Raw genomic sequence first — 16,340 nt, forward strand, 5'->3', positions numbered from 1 at the left:
ATAAAAGGCTTCATTGGGAACAGCAAAAAAATATTGCACTCGTCCCCTTTCATTCACCACCAGTGGAGCGATTTGGTAAAGCAAGCTCTTGCCAAAGAAGAGTTAAAACATTCTTGCCACCAATAAATGCCTTCAAAACCGTTCTCCGTTAATCTTTTAAAGAATTAATACTCGATGGATTCGACAAAACAGTTGCAATAGCACAATCAATGTCAGCACACGACTCCTCGCTGCGTGCCACCATTGTTGTTTGAATCAAACAGTTGCTTCGGCGCTATTTCACATCTATGAAATCCCGCCCGGCGATCCTGATTGGTTCGTTATATTTTGCTATCTTGAAGGAGTTTGCATTGCCCTCGATCCCATATCCTTGTGTGGAGCTCGGCGAACTACAAGGATCTGGCGAGAGTCAGGTTAGGTTTGCAACATCACCTAAAAATAATAATAGTGTTGGAGCCACTATGGTTTGAACTTTCACAGTATCATGTTAGACCTGCTCGACATCCATTGCTTTCGGTCCCCTAAAGGGGGGGGGGGGTTGCCCACATTTGAGGTCCTCTCCAAGGTTTCTCATAGTCATCATTGTCACTGGCGTCCCACTGGGTGTGAATTTTCCTTGCCCACTGGGTGTGAGTTTTCCTTGCCCTTATGTGGGTTCTTCCGAGGATGTCGTAGTCGTAGTGGTTTGTACAGTCCTTTGAGACATTTGTGATTTAGGGCTATATAAAAAAACATTGATTGATTGATTGATTGATAGTACACTTATTTTATACAGTAGAATGGACTACAATAGAATTGACTATATTGTCATTACATTTGCATACAACGAGATTAAGGACTTCAACTTAAGGTGCGTGAGTGGGAACAAATATGGGATAAAAATAAATTACACAAGAGGTAATAAAGATAAAACTAAGAATTAAAATAAACAGACTACTATCCAATAAAAATAAGCAATCCTGTATAAAATACTAAATACTGTACAATATACAGAACAAGACAAGACGGGCAGCACGGTGGGACAGGGGTTAGTGCCTCTACCTCAAAATATGAAGGTCCTGAGTAGTCCTGAGTTCAATCCCGCACTCGGGATCTTTCTGTGTGGAGTTGGTGTCATGATTTTGGACTCTTCCGTTCCCTGGTTTGTGCACTTCCTTGTTTTGTCTGGTTACCTTGGTTTCACATTGGTCCCACCTGCCCTTGTTTTTACGCACACCTGTTTTTCATTGATTGCTTTAGTATTTAGACCTGCCTGCTACCTCACTTCATTCCAGTTGGTTTGTTTGCTTCTTGCAACACGCACGTTTGTTCCTCGTTTTTGTATCTACTATTGCTAAGTTTCGCCTTAGCTTCGCGTGCGCTCTGCACGTCTATGTTTTGGACTCTGCTCTCGTTGCTAAGTTTTAGCTTAGCTTACAGTGTGTTCGGCACGCCTTTTCTTTGTCATTTTGTATCAGTGTTATTTTATGTTTGTATTAGTGAAGTGAAGTGAATTATATTTATATAGGGCTTTTCTCTAGTGACTCAAAGCGCTTTACATAGTGAAACCCAATATCTAAGTTACATTTAAACCAGTGTGGATGGCACTGGAGGCAGGTGGGTAAAGTGTCTTGCCCAAGGACACAACAGCAGTAACTAGGATGGCGGAAGCGTGAATCGAACCTGCAACCCTCAAGTTGCTGACGGCCACTCTACCAACCGAGCTATGCCTAAATCTAGTCTTACCTGCAATTCCTCCCTGTCTTGGTCCTCGTGCATCCCTGGGGTGACAACGCGCATCCACCATGTGTCGCCAACGTGTCAGTTTGCAAGTTCTCTCCGTGACTGCGTGGGTTCCCTCCGGGTACTCCGGCTTCCTCCCACCTGTGTGAATGTGAGTGTGAATGTTGTCTGTCTGTCTGTGTTGGCCCTGCGATGAGGTGGCGACTTGTCCAGGGTGTACCCCGCCTGTTGCCCAAATGCAGCTGAGATAGGCTCCAGCGACCCCAAAAAGGGACAAGCGGTAGAAAAATGGATGGATGGATACAGAACAAGACAGAGTACCGGAGTAATAAATAATCAGTGTCGGATATATTGCACTCGAAACTATTTAATCGTCTGCGTACAACACAGCTCATTCCACAGTAAGAGTAGTCACTAACCAGTTGACTGTCCTATTATGAAGGACGGGCAAATTTTACATATATATAACATTATACATATTTTATAATGTTGGTCTATTGTGAGAACACAATAAGCAGACACAAGCAAACAATGGGAGAGAAAATGATGAATTCCAAAAGTTGTTATTTTGCTTAGGCGGAACCAAACCCGTTGATTTGTGTGCACGCCTCCTTCCTCCTCGCACATTTCCCAAACTAATTGTCTGGTGTCGCCGTAGTTCGTTCCGGCCTTTGCCAAATCCATTATTCTGGGAGCGGCTTCATCCCGTCAAAGATGCGTTATTAATTTCAACATCCGCGCTAGCTGGAACACGTGTTGGCGTCGACACAAGACAAGCGTATTAATATCTCTGCTAACAAGATCCCGCCGTAATAAACAGCAGCTGCGTCCATGCATAAATAAAGGCGACTTGTCTCACTGAATGGCGGCGGATTCAAAGCAGACAAATAGAATTCCTGGTTTATTTTGACAGGCTAAATTATAACTCCGCTTCTTCGATGACGCGTACGCTACCTGGAGCGGTGGCAGCTGCGCTCGGTGAAAACGACGCTTGCTTTTACATTCCACACCCTTGGGGAAGGCGTGCGTGTGGTGAATGCGCTTGATAGCCGGTGAATGGAAGCTAAATGCGCCTCTTAAGCACCTGACTTCCCTCAAAGCGCTTTTTAATGCTCCCATTTGTAGGAATTCAGAGGTGGTTGTTGAAGGCGCTCTTAAGCATGCGCACTAAAACTACACAGCAGATTGCATTTCAACTCGACTTTGAGGCACCGTGCTGATCTGCTGGAATGTAACCAGGAAAGAAGAAGAGGACATTTTTTATAAGAAGTGCGGCTTAAACTTGGGTTTATGTCGGAACTCGCAAGGAAACGCGTCAAAAGCAACGTTGGACGATATTCCAGTGAGCTGTGATGTAATATGCATGCCAGGCCACTTGGTGGCAAGGACGGCAAAGGGCTGCGGGGCGTCTAATCAGAGGTCATCCATTAATCTGCATATTTGAACATGATGTAAAACCACTTGAGTGGGGAGGAAAAAACTGCGCATTATGTTTTGATTCATAAGAAATGTGCATTATTATAATTTTTTAAACCATATTACAGTTTTTACAACTTAACGTGATTAAAAGTATTCATTATTTTTCCTAGACCGATCCAAGTGTGTGCTGATTTTGAAGATAATTTACACACTCTGAAGTCCGATATCACAACTCTTTCAAATTTTTGGAATAAGCCACAAGCCAATGGAAAATGATTTAAAGAACATGAGGACTTATTATTTGACTCTTTAAAGGCCTACTGAAACCCACTACTACTGACCACGCAGTCTGATAGTTTATATATCAATGATGAAATATTAACATTGCAACACATGCCAATACGGCCTTTTTAGTTTACTAAATTAAAATGTTTAATTTCCCAGGAGTTTCTTGTTGAAAACGTCGCGGAATGATGACGCGTACGCGTGACGTCACGGACTGTAAGGAAATATTAGCGCTGCACCAAACACGGCTAAAAGTCTTCTCTGTTCATGGCGTAATTACACAGTATTTTGGACATCTGTGTTGCTGAATCGTTTGCAACTTGTTAATTTAATGATGGAGACTATAAAGAACAATGCTGTTGGTGGTTAGCGGTGGATTGCAGCTGCCTTTAGCACCGAGACACAGCCAGGGTTTCTTTGTTTGTTGCGGTCAAGCGAACATGTTTTCTCTACGTCAACCAGCATGTTTTTGGATGGGGAAATTGTGATATATATCTTACCGGAGACATCAATGGATTATTCGTCGTCCTGCAGCAGCTGTCATGTCAAAAAAGGCAACTGTGAGCTTGGCTCCTCGGCTTCTCTCTGAGACACTGCCCGTTCACCGCAGCCATCCGACCTCAAGGTATGTCTTTACAATCTTTAAAATCTCACTAAAACACTATTAAAACAATAAGCAGATAAGGGATCTTCCAGAATTATCCTAGTAAATGTGTCTAAAACATCTGAATCGCTCACAATGCAATCGCCTTTTTTTTTTTTAACTTTTTTTTTTTTTTTTTCTAGTCCTTCGCTATCAATATCCTCAGCCACAAATCTTTCATCCTAGCTCAAGTTGATGGGGAAATTGTCGTTTTCTCGGTCCGAATAGCTCTTTTTGTTAGAGGCTCCCATTATAAACAATGTGAGGATGTGAGGAGCCCTCCCAGGGGTGACGTCATCGTCTGCGACTTCCGGTACAGGCAAAGCTTTTTGATTTAGCGACCAAAAGTTGCGAACTTTATGGTCGATGTTCTCTACTAAATTCTTTCAGCAAAAATATGGCAATATCTCGAAATGATCAAGTATGACACATAAAATGGACCTGCTATCCCCGTTTCAATAAGAAAATCTCATTTCAGTATATAAGTGTTTATTGAATGTAATCAAATCTGATGTTGTGTCTTCATGGCATATATGGAGGGTCAAATGGGACAAAATAAAATTAATAAAAGTCTGTAAATAATCCAATTAATGGTCTAAAATTACATTTAAAAACAGATCTACATAAATGTGTTATCAAATGTATTATTACTTTATTTGAGGTGAAAGTACATTTATTATATAATCATTTAAGGGGGGCAGCTCGGTGAAACCGGGGTTAGTACGTCTGCGTCGCGATACTAAGGTCTTGGGTTTGATCCTGGGCTCAAGATCTTTCTGTGTGGAGTTTGCATGTCCTCCCCGTGACTGCGTGAGTTCCCTACGGATACTCTGGCTTCCATCCACCTCCAAAGACATGCACCTGTGGATAGGTTGATTGGCAACACTAAATTGGCCCTAGTGTGTGAATGTGAGTGTGAATGTTGTCTGTCTATCTGTGTTGGCCCTGTGATGAGGGGCCAACTTGTCCAGGGTGTACGCCGCCTTCCACCCAAATGCAGGTGAGATAGGCTCTAGCACTCCCTGCCATCTCAAAACGGACAAGCTTTATAAAATGGATGGATGGATGGATCATTTAAGTTCAAATATTAAACGCATGCTCACCTCACGGTGACTTCTAAAAATGCAGTCCTGTCACTTTCAGTCCTGTTACTCAAAAGACTCATCAAGTCAATAAAGTCATCTGAGACGGGTCAATACATTTAGGGCCCGATCTACTAAAATCTAAATAACACGCACCAAAAAGTGTGTATAAACTATACAATTGTTTGTAGTATTAGTGGGGGTGTTGCGTGTGATCTACTAAGACTGTGAGTACAATTGATAACAAGTGCATAAGTGGTGCAACCCACTTTATTTAAACGGAAACAAATGCGAAAACAAACTTCTCTTACCTATTGGTACCTGTTTTAGTGTATTTGTGTCTCCAAAATGTGAAATCAAACCATGGTGGCATTGCAGAGATATTTATAAAACAACGTTGCCTTCTTTAATACTTTCTCCAAAGGCACTGTGTGGAATTTGCCCGACTTGTGACATTCTTCCCAGTTGTGAAGTCAGCAGATATACAGAATACATATCTCCATATATGGTAAAGATTTACCAGAAGTGCTTTGTGCAAGTCTACCATCGTAGTCCGACCTTGTTGTCAATTTACTGCCACCTTTTCTCTATCCAATTGTTGTGGGGTATCCTGGCTCATATATGCAAATGCACCCTCTGCTTTTGCCATTTCTAACTCAATTTAGTGTATAGTTCTCTTTTATCTGTCAGTATACTCCATATGGAAGCACTGAAAACTACAACATGGCTGACAAGGAGGATACGCAGTCAAAATGGAGGCATGTAAATAGGATCACCCATGAAACGGCACCCTGAAGAGCCGGTTAGAAAGTGTCTTGAACATGGTCTGTAAAACAATCAATAATAAATGTTGACTAAAGAACCACCATTATATGTTATGGAGACCAAAAGTATGTGTTTTAAATGTAAAAAAGTAATCATGTTATGGTTATGACGCCTTTAAATTATGTTTTTGCATCTACTAAGCGGCTTTAACAATGAAGACATTGATTTTCTGAATATCTGTTATCATGCTCCTGGATGTGGTGTTTTTACTATGATTTGAAACATGATGCGGACTATAATGCACCACTTATTATGGGCTTTTTAGAAGCAGTCCCCATCTACAAAGGAGCACACTTTTTTTAGCGCACTGAAGATTTGATTATGTCATTGGGGGAAACTCCTCTGCACTCTGCCGATAGTCAGCAGATCAGTCATAGTGGAAATACGCAAACATGGGAAAGATGTACTGTTATCATTCAAAAATGCCTTTTTCAAGACAAGAACACATACTGTATGTTTTTAATTTTTTTATGCATTTTAAATCGTTAATAAATGTTGGCGAAAGTCAGCTAACAATGGAGTCAACGGGGGTTCTTGTATCCTGCCCACAAAGCCTTCTAAATAACCACCCAAAAAGAGTTGATTCTCTATTTACATGTTGTGACATGAATATCAACCAAGTATTAGTGACATTGTTATTATAAGCGCAAATGCAGACGATCTATTTTTGATCACAGAACACTAAATAGCTTATGCTGCTATGCTGAGCCGGCCCGTGACCTGCTGCTGCTTCGCCTCTGAGTTGGTGAATCATGGCTCTCAGCTGGATATCAGAAGTTTTTATCCATAAACCGAGAGTTGGTGAACGCTGACATTCAACTTCAACCTGGAGATGGCATGAAAGACAAAAAGATGCTCATTTAGTGTATATTTATGTTGCCAGTTCTTTTAGTTCTTCCATTCCTTGTTTACTTTCCAGTTTCTAGGAGCACTGAGCTTCCACACCAGGCTCTATTTGGTGATTAGGACACGCCTGTTGCTAATCCTAAACATACCCCTTTTTATGCCAGTTTGGGTGTTCATCCAGCGCAGGACCATTGTTCGCTTTGTGACAGTTTGCGTTCATGTTAGCTTCATGATTGTTTTCATGCTATATTAAAATCTACTAGTTTTTAATTTTATTTTTCCTGAAGGAACTCTCCTGAAGTAATCAATAAAGTACTATCTATCTATCTATCCATCTATCTATGTATCTATCTATCTATCTATCTATCTATCCATTTAGTTTGCCTTATTGAAGGATTAAAAGACTTTCTTTAGCTGCACGCTACTTCATGTTTGTCAGGCGCATCCAGGGAAACACAACAGTCACGACGATGCGACCGGAACGTAAAAAACATTTATGGTTTTTTAACACTTTGTAGGGATTATGATTATTTCTTATTTCAAACACAGACATCTCATCAGTTGGCATCCCAGTGAGATTGTACAGTATGTGGTTGTTCTTTTATGTTCATAGCTTGTACTGTATTTCTTGTTCAGCACTTAGCAATACTGCTACATGATGCATAGTGTTTCACTAGAACTGTGTCTGTTTAGCCCAAAGGTTACCAACCTTTTTGAAACCAAGAGCTACTTCTTGGGTACTAATTAATGCGTAGAGCTACCAGTTTGATACACTCTTAAATAAATTGCCAGAAATAAACAATTTGCTCATTTTATCTTTAATAAATAAAAATAAAAAATAAAAATTATATATATATATATATATATATATATATATATATATATATATATATATATATATATAAATGGGTATTTCTGTCTGTCATTCCGTCGTACACTTTTTTTCCTTTTAAGGAAGGTTTTTTGTAGAGAATAAAATGATGAAAAAACACTTAATTGAACGGTTCAAAAGAGGAGAAAACAGGAAAAAAATTGAAATCAAATTTTGAAACATAGTTTATCTTCAATTTCGACTCTTTAAAATTCAAAATTCAACAGAAGAAAAGAAGGGAAAACTAGCTCATTTGAAACTTTTTGAAAAAATAAAAAAAAGAATTTATGGAACAGCTTTAGTAATTTTTCCTGATTGAGATTAGAATTAGAATTTTGATGACATGTTTTAAATTGGTTAAAATCCAATCTGCATTTTGTTAGAATATATAACACATTGGACAAATCTATATTTCTAATAAAGACAAATCATTATTTCTTCTAGATTTTCCAGAACAAAAATTTTAAAAGAAATTCAAAAGACTTTGAAATAAGATTTAAATTTGATTCTACAGATTTTTTAAATTTGCCCAGAATATTTTTTTTTTATTTTAATCATAAAAAGTTCGAAGAAATATTTCACAAATATTTTTCGTCGAAAAAACAGAAGTTAAAATCAAGAATTAAATTAAAATGTAATTATTATTATTTACAATAAAAAAAATAAATGTACTTGAACATTGATTTAAATTGTCAGGAAAGAAGAGGAAGGAATTTAAAAGGTAAAAAGTATATGTGTTTAAAAATCCTAAAATCATTTTTAAGGTTGTATTTTTTCTCTAAAATTGTCTTTCTGAAAGTCAGAAGAAGCAAAGTAAAAAAATAAATGCATTTATTTAAACAAGTGAAGACGAAGTCTTTAAAATATTTTCTTGGATTTTCAAATTCTATTTGAGTTTTGTCTCTCTTAGAATTAAAAATGTCGAGCAAAGCGAGACCAGCTTGCTAGTAAATAAATAAAATTTAAAAAATAAAGGCAGCTCACGGGTAAGTGCTGCTATTTTAACTATTTTTAGAACAGGCCAGCGGGCAACTCATCTGGTCGTTACAGGCTACCTGGTGCCCGCGGGCACTGCGTTGGTGACCCCTGGTTTAGCACAACTTCTAAAACTTGTAGCTCATCCTCCTTAGATTCAGGCTCAAAACACAGAGTTTTGAATCATTTGTCCCAAATTAGTCTCTGTCGTCTCTCAAAAAGTGTGCTGCAAGTAGTTGGTTTGTTGTTGTTGAAGTAAACTGTGGTCCCCCATGCACGTCACAGATCACGGGACAGCTCATGCTCATTATGCCTGGGTAATCTACGTGAGATTTATTATTTTGATCATACCTATTTATTAACAAATTTTAATAAGTCTTTTGGTGTTATAAATCAGAACTATGTGATAATCGCTTTAATATAGTCAACATGTTTTTCCATTGTACTGGTGCTTTAAGTCATCCAGCAGCTATAAAATAACAAAACTATACTGCTGAAAAGACTATATGTCCAATATTTTCATTTTTGACAGTCTGTATTGGTTGACAAGCCTACGTAGGACAGAGCTGCAACACAGTCGCTTCCTTTCCGCACAACTGCCACATACTTTTGAGACGTACTGAATAAAAACGCAATGAGTGGATGAGTGCATGAACATTATTTGCATATTCATGATGACAGACACAGGAAATGGATTGAGCAGTTTATTATGCCCACTTAAGAGATGCAATCTTCAGGACAAGCTTTGTCAATCAGCTTTGTGTGTACTATCAAGTTTGCATATGTTTTAATACTGGAAAAACCTTTAGTAGATTAAGCCCATAGGGTGTATTTTGAGACCCCGGGGTACTTGAACTCCTTCAATTGGAGCAGGGTCTCCCCAACCAGGAGATGGCACTCCCCTCTTTTCCGGGCAAGAACCATGGACTCGGACTTTAAAGTGCTGATGTTCATCCTAGTCGCTTCACATTTAGCTGCAAACTGATCCAGAGAGAGCTTAAGATCCTGGCTAGAAGAAGCCATCAGGACCACATCATTTGCAAAAAGCAAAGACCTAAGCCTGCAGCCACCAAACCAGATCCCCTCAATACCCTGACTGCTGCTAGAAATTATGTCAATAAAAGTTGTAAACAGAATCTGTGACAAAGGGCAGCCCTGGCGGAGTTCAACCTTCACTGGGAACGGGTCCGACTTATTGCCCGCAACGCAGAACAAGTTGCTACACCGATCATACAGGGAGGGGACCACGACAACCAAACAGTCCATATACTCTCTGGGTACTATACACAGAACTTCCTGAGGGACACAATCGGATGCCTTCTCCAACTCCACGAAACACATGTAGACATTTGGGCCACAGTTCCAGGACCTAGACGAACACCACACTGCTGCTCCTGAATCCAAGGTTCGACTGTATGGCGTAGCTTTCTCTCCAATACACCTGAATCGACCTTAACAGGAAGGCTGAGAAGTGTGATCCCACGATAGTTGGAACACACCCTTCGATTCTCCCTTTATAGATGGATGGATGATGGATCTTTATTGTCAGTTGGATGGGTGGATGGATGGCTCTTTATTGTCATTGCACAAGTACAACAAAATTTGTTTTTCAGCACAAACCCATTCAAGATTAGACAAACAGTGTACGGAACAAGAACGCTGATGGGTTGCCACAAAGCGCCCTATTAAAGATGGAAAAAAAAGTTGAAGGGGATGAGAACTCATGACTTGTAAAAGGCAAGGCAAAGCAACTTTATTTGTATAGCACTTTTCATACACAAGGCAGACTCAAAGTGCTTCACAAATAACAAAGTGAAATGAAAGTAATAAATAAATGAGAAATGGGTTGTACTTGTATAGCGCTTTTCCGGAAAAACCTTCAAGGTACTCAAAGTGCTTTGACACTACTTCCACATTTACCCATTCACACACACATTCACCCACTGATGGAAGGAGCTGCCATGCAAGGCGCTAACCAGCAGCCATCAGGAGCAAGGGTGAAGTGTCTTGCTCAAGGACACAACGGACGTGATGAGGTTGGTACTAGGTAATAAAAGCAAAATTAAAATGCAGACAATAAAAATAAAACAGTGCGGCTGTTAAAAGTTAAAAGATTCAAAGATTTAGCTGAAAGCTAAGGTGAACATCAATCAATCAATCAATCAATGTTTATTTATATAGCCCCAAATCACAAATGTCTCAAAGGACTGCACAAATCATTACGACTACGACATCCTCGGAAGAACCCACAAAAGGGCAAGGAAAACTCACACCCAGTGGGCAGGGAGAATTCACATCCAGTGGGACGCCAGTGACAATGCTGACTATGAGAAACCTTGGAGAGGACCTCAGATGTGGGCAACCCCCCCCCTCTAGGGGACCGAAAGCAATCGATGTCGAGCGGGTCTAACATGATACTGTGAAAGTTCAATCCATAGTGGCTCCAACACAGCCGCGAGAGTTCAGTTCAAAGCGGATCCAAGACAGCAGCAAGAGTCCCGTCCACAGGAAACATTCCCAAGCGGAGGCGGATCAGCAGCATATAGATGTCCCCAACCGATACACAGGCGAGCGGTCCATCCTGGGTCCCGACGAGCGGTCCATCCTGGGTCTCGACTCTGGACAGCCAGTACTTCATCCATGGTCATCGGACCGGACCCCCTCCACAAGGGAGGGGGGGACATAGGGGAAAAAAGAAAAGAAGCGGCAGATCAACTGGTCTAAAAAGGAGGTCTATTTAAAGGCTAGAGTATACAGATGAGTTTTAAGGTGAGACTTAAATGCTTCTACTGAGGTAGCATCTCGAACTGTTACCGGGAGGGCATTCCAGAGTACTGGAGCCCGAACGGAAAACGCTCTATAGCCCGCAGACTTTTTTTGGGCTCTAGGAATCACTAATAACGCAGATTTCTTGCGGGGACATATGGTACAATACAATCGACAAGATAGGATGGAGCTAGACCGTGTAGTATTTTATACATAAGTAGTAAAACCTTAAAGTCACATCTTAAGTGCACAAGAAGCCAGTGCAGGTGAGCCAGTATAGGTGTACTATGATCAAACTTTCTTGTTCTTGTCAAAAGTCTAGCAGCCGCTTTTTGTACCAACTGTAATCTTTTAATGCTAGACATGGGGAGACCCGAAAATAATACGTTACAGTAATCGAGACGAGACGTAACAGACGCATGGATAATGATCTCGGCGTCTTTAGTGGACAAAATGGAGCGAATTTTAGCGATATTACGGAGATGAAAGAAGGCCGTTTTAGTAACGCTTTTAATGTGTGACTCAAAGGAGAGAGTTGGGTCGAAGATAATACCCAGATTTTTTACAGAGTCACCTTGTTTTATTATTTGGTTGTCAAATGTTAAAGTTGTATTATTAAATAGAGGTCGGTGTCTAGCAGGACCGATAATCAGCATTTCCGTTTTTTTGGCGTTAAGTTGCAAAAAATTAGCGGACATCCATTGTTTAATTTCATTAAGACACGCTTCAAACTGACTACAGTCCGGCGTGTTGGTCAGCTTTAGGGGCATGTAGAGTTGGGTGTCATCAGCATAACAGTGAAAGCTAATACCGTATTTGCGTATGACGTCACCCAGCAGCAGCATGTAGATGCTGAAGAGTACAGGGCCAAGGACCGAACCCTGGGGAATTCCACACGTTACCTTAACATAGTCCGAGGTCATACTGTTATGGGAGACACACTGCACCCTGTCAGTAAGATAAGAGTTAAACCAAGACAGGGCTGAGTCTGACATTAAAATGTGTGTTTTGATACGCTCTAATAAAATATTATGATCGACGGTATCGAAAGCAGCGCTAAGATCGAGGAGCAGCAACATAGATGACGAATCAGAATCCATCGTTAGCAATAGATCATTAGTCAATTTTGCGAGGGCTGTCTCAGTAGAGTGATTTGCCCTGAAACCGGAATGAAAGGTTTCACATAGATTGTTAAACGCTGAGTGTTCATTTAGCTGCTCTGCAACAATTTTTTCGAGGATTTTCGAAATAAAGGGAAGGTGAAACACCGGTCGGTAGTTTACCATGAGGTTAGGATCGAGGTTAGGTCTTTTAAGGAGAGGATGAATAACCACTTTTTTGAATGCTAGGGGAACAGTGCCCGAGGAAAGTGATAAGTTTATAATATTTAGCACTGATGGACCTAATAATACAAAAAGGTCCTTCATAAGTTTCCCAGGAAGTGGGTCAAGTAAACATGTTGTTTGTTTTATTCCATTTACACGTTGTAACAATTCTTCTAATGTTATTTCATTTCAAAAACCGAGAGAAACTATTTTGGATATTTGCAGTATCCGCCGTATATACAGTCGTATCTGTGTCACTAGAACCCAGTTGTAACTGGGACGCATTGTCTTTAATCTCCTTTCTAATAACTTTAATTTTCTTATGAAAGAACTTCATAAAATCATCTGCCGAATGGGTGGAGCTACTGGAAGGAGTCCCTTGTTGGGTTAGCGATGCTACTGTACTAAACAAAAATTTTGGATCGTTTTTATTAATGCGGATGAGATTTGAGTAATAATTAGTTTTAGCTAAGGTAAGCATGCGTTTATAACTTATTAAACTATCACTCCATGCTTGATGGTGCACCTCAGGTTTAGTCGTGCGCCATTTGCGTTCCAGCTTTCTACATAATAATTTCTGAGCTCTAGTTTCTTCTGTAAACCACGGGGTATGCCTTTTTGGAGCCTTTTTTAACTTCAGCGGTGCTATACTATCAATGGTTTCGCGCAGGGCCTTGTTAAAGTTGTTAGTGAGGTTATCAATAGAGCCCACATGCTTTGGGAATGGTGCCATTACCGAGGGCAAGTAGATCAGCAAGAGTCGTCGTTGTGGCAGCATTAATGTTGCGGCTGCTATAGCAGTTATTATTATTATTAGCTTGCCGAACATGAGTCCGAACTTCGAATTTTATAAGGTAATGATCGGACATTACTTTAGTATACGGGAGTATCATAACTTTGGAAATGGTGATACCTCTGACAAGCACTAGGTCTATCGTAATACCGCTGCGATGCGTCGGTTCATTTATTATTTGTGTAAGACCACAGCTATCAGTTATAGTCTGGAGCGCCACGTACGGTGGGTCCAATGGGGTATTCATATGGATATCAAAGTCCCCCATTATAATTACATTATCGGCGTGCGTCACTAGATCAGCAACAATCTCTGAGAATTCACTAATAAAGTCCGAATAGGGCCCTGGGGGCGGTAGATAACAGCCAGGCACAGAGGCAGCGGTGTGGCAGACTTCATAGAAAGCACCTCAAACGATTTATATTTATTATTTAAGTTAGGACTAAAGTTAAAGTTTTTGTTGTATATTATGCGACCCCCCCTCCCCTTTTAAGGGGACGGGCAATATGCGCATTCGTATAGTTAGGAGGGGGTGCCTCATTTATCGCAAAAAAGTCGTCTGGTTTAAGCCAGGTTTCGCTAAGACCGATGACGTTAAGGTTGTTGTCTCTAATGACCTCATTAACTAATAACGTTTTGGGAGACAAAGATCTGATGTTTAGAAAGCCCATATTATAAGTAGTGGGCTGTTTTAAGGAGTTGTTGATAAAATTATCCTTAGTAGCAATATTAATAATGTTGCGTTTATTATGCGCAGTGTACTTAAAATAATTACGACCATATCTAGGAATTGATATGACGGGAATTTTCAGATTGTCTACTTGGTGCTGCGATAAACTGAACGCATCATAATTTGCCACCTCAGTAGAACGCATGTCTTACTCTGACGTAGTCATAGTCATAGCAGAAAAACCATTATGTGAGTTGTGTATTATTCTAAGAAAATTGCTATGTGTACAGGGATCATCCAGCCTGGCGCTGGCTAGTTCTAACTTAACTGACTCCATACCCATGCTAGCAGGCTCTGTAATTGCCTGTGACCGGGCTTGCTCTAGTGCAGTTAGTCAAATGTGGCTCAAAGCCAAGTTTTCAGTCTAGTTTTAAAAGTAGTCTGAGTTAGGGAAAGTCTCACGTCTTCAGGAAGTTTATTCCAGCTATTTGTTGCATAGTGACTGAATAATGCTCTCCCTTGATTTGAGTTTACTCTGGGAACCGCTAACAGACTGGTGTCAGAGGATTTTAGTGATCTAGACCAGTGGTCCCCAACCACCTGGCCGCATAATATTATTATATATATATATATATATATATATATATATATATATATATATATATATATATATATATATATATATATATATATATATATATTTATTTTTTTTAATTTTTTTTTTTTATTATTAAATAAACATAAAAAAACACAAGATACACTTACAATTAGCGCACCAACCCAAAAAAACTCCCTTTTTCATGACAAAATAATAAATAAAAGAATATCCCACACCCCACAACCTCCACCACCGACACCCATCCCCCCGCCGGGCCGCGGGACTAACTATCAAGCGTTGACCTGTCCGCAGCCACGAAAAAGTTGGGGACCACTGATCTAGAGGGCTTATATAGTGGGAACATATCATTGATATACTCCGGCCCTAGACCATGTAGTGATTTATATGTGAGTAGGAGGATTTTGAAATCAATTCTCTGATGTGCAGGGAGCCAATGTAAGGATTTAGTAATTGGTGTAATGTGCTCACATTTTTTGGTCTTTGTTAGAACTCTAAAAGAGCGGAGGGGCTATGGCGGCAGGCTGCTGCTATTCATGCGCTGCCCAGCCGTCAATCAGCCCAAAGGGATTCCAGCATCAAATGCGTAGGATGGGGGTGGGGTATGTGTGTGGCATATATTTTTTGTGCATGCATGTGTGTGTGTGTAAGCCTGCCACGTGTCTCCCTTCTGCGGCCTTGGTGTCGTACAGTCGCTAGTCAGTCCAAAGTCATCAACGTCATCAACAACAAGTGTGTGTCCATGAGAGACAAGTCTGGAAGCCAGGGAAACAATCCAAATTAGAATGATTTGTTTGCGAGCAAAAATAAAATTAGCTTTTCAGTCTTAATTGTCGGTTATTGGTCCTCAAACTCATCCAGCAGGGCAGACGGTCCGATGTTATCCAAATCACAAGCGTTTCTACAATTCTGCCCGCATCCTCCAATAATTTGTGGCAGCTTTGGGGTACTTTAAAGGCTTCCAACAACTTCCAATTTGTCGACAAACCAGAGCACCACTTACCCCAATCAGCAGATGCCCTTTAGTTATAATTCCGAATAGGTCTTCAACGTCCTCTACTCCCAAGAGTCCTTCATGTGTTCAGCAACAACCGCTTGTCAATTTCGTTGAGGTCAGTTTATAGTTCCAATGTTTAGATTTGGAGAGCAGTGCAAAAGCGGAAACAAGAAAGTTAAGACAAGAAAAAAAAAAGCAAGCAGGAGAGGAAAGCATTGTCAACGCAATGCTGCAGAGTCTTGTTAACCAAGACAGCCCCACAGAATCCACAGCCTTAAGGAACTCTGGGCGGATCTCATCCTGCCATCGAGGAGCTTCTTAACTAACTTGGGAACCTCAGCCCCAGAAATAGGAGGGCCCACCACAGATTCCCCAGGCAATGCTTCCTCATTGGAAGACGTGTAGGTGGGATTGAGGAGGTCTTCGAAGTATTCCTTTCACCGATCCACAAAACTCCCAGTTCAGGTCAGCAGCAGAGCGTCCCCACTATACACGGTGTTGACCC

The sequence above is a fragment of the Nerophis ophidion genome, linkage group LG05, assembly GCF_033978795.1.
Source record: "Nerophis ophidion isolate RoL-2023_Sa linkage group LG05, RoL_Noph_v1.0, whole genome shotgun sequence".
Classification (NCBI taxonomy): Eukaryota; Metazoa; Chordata; class Actinopteri; order Syngnathiformes; family Syngnathidae; genus Nerophis; species Nerophis ophidion.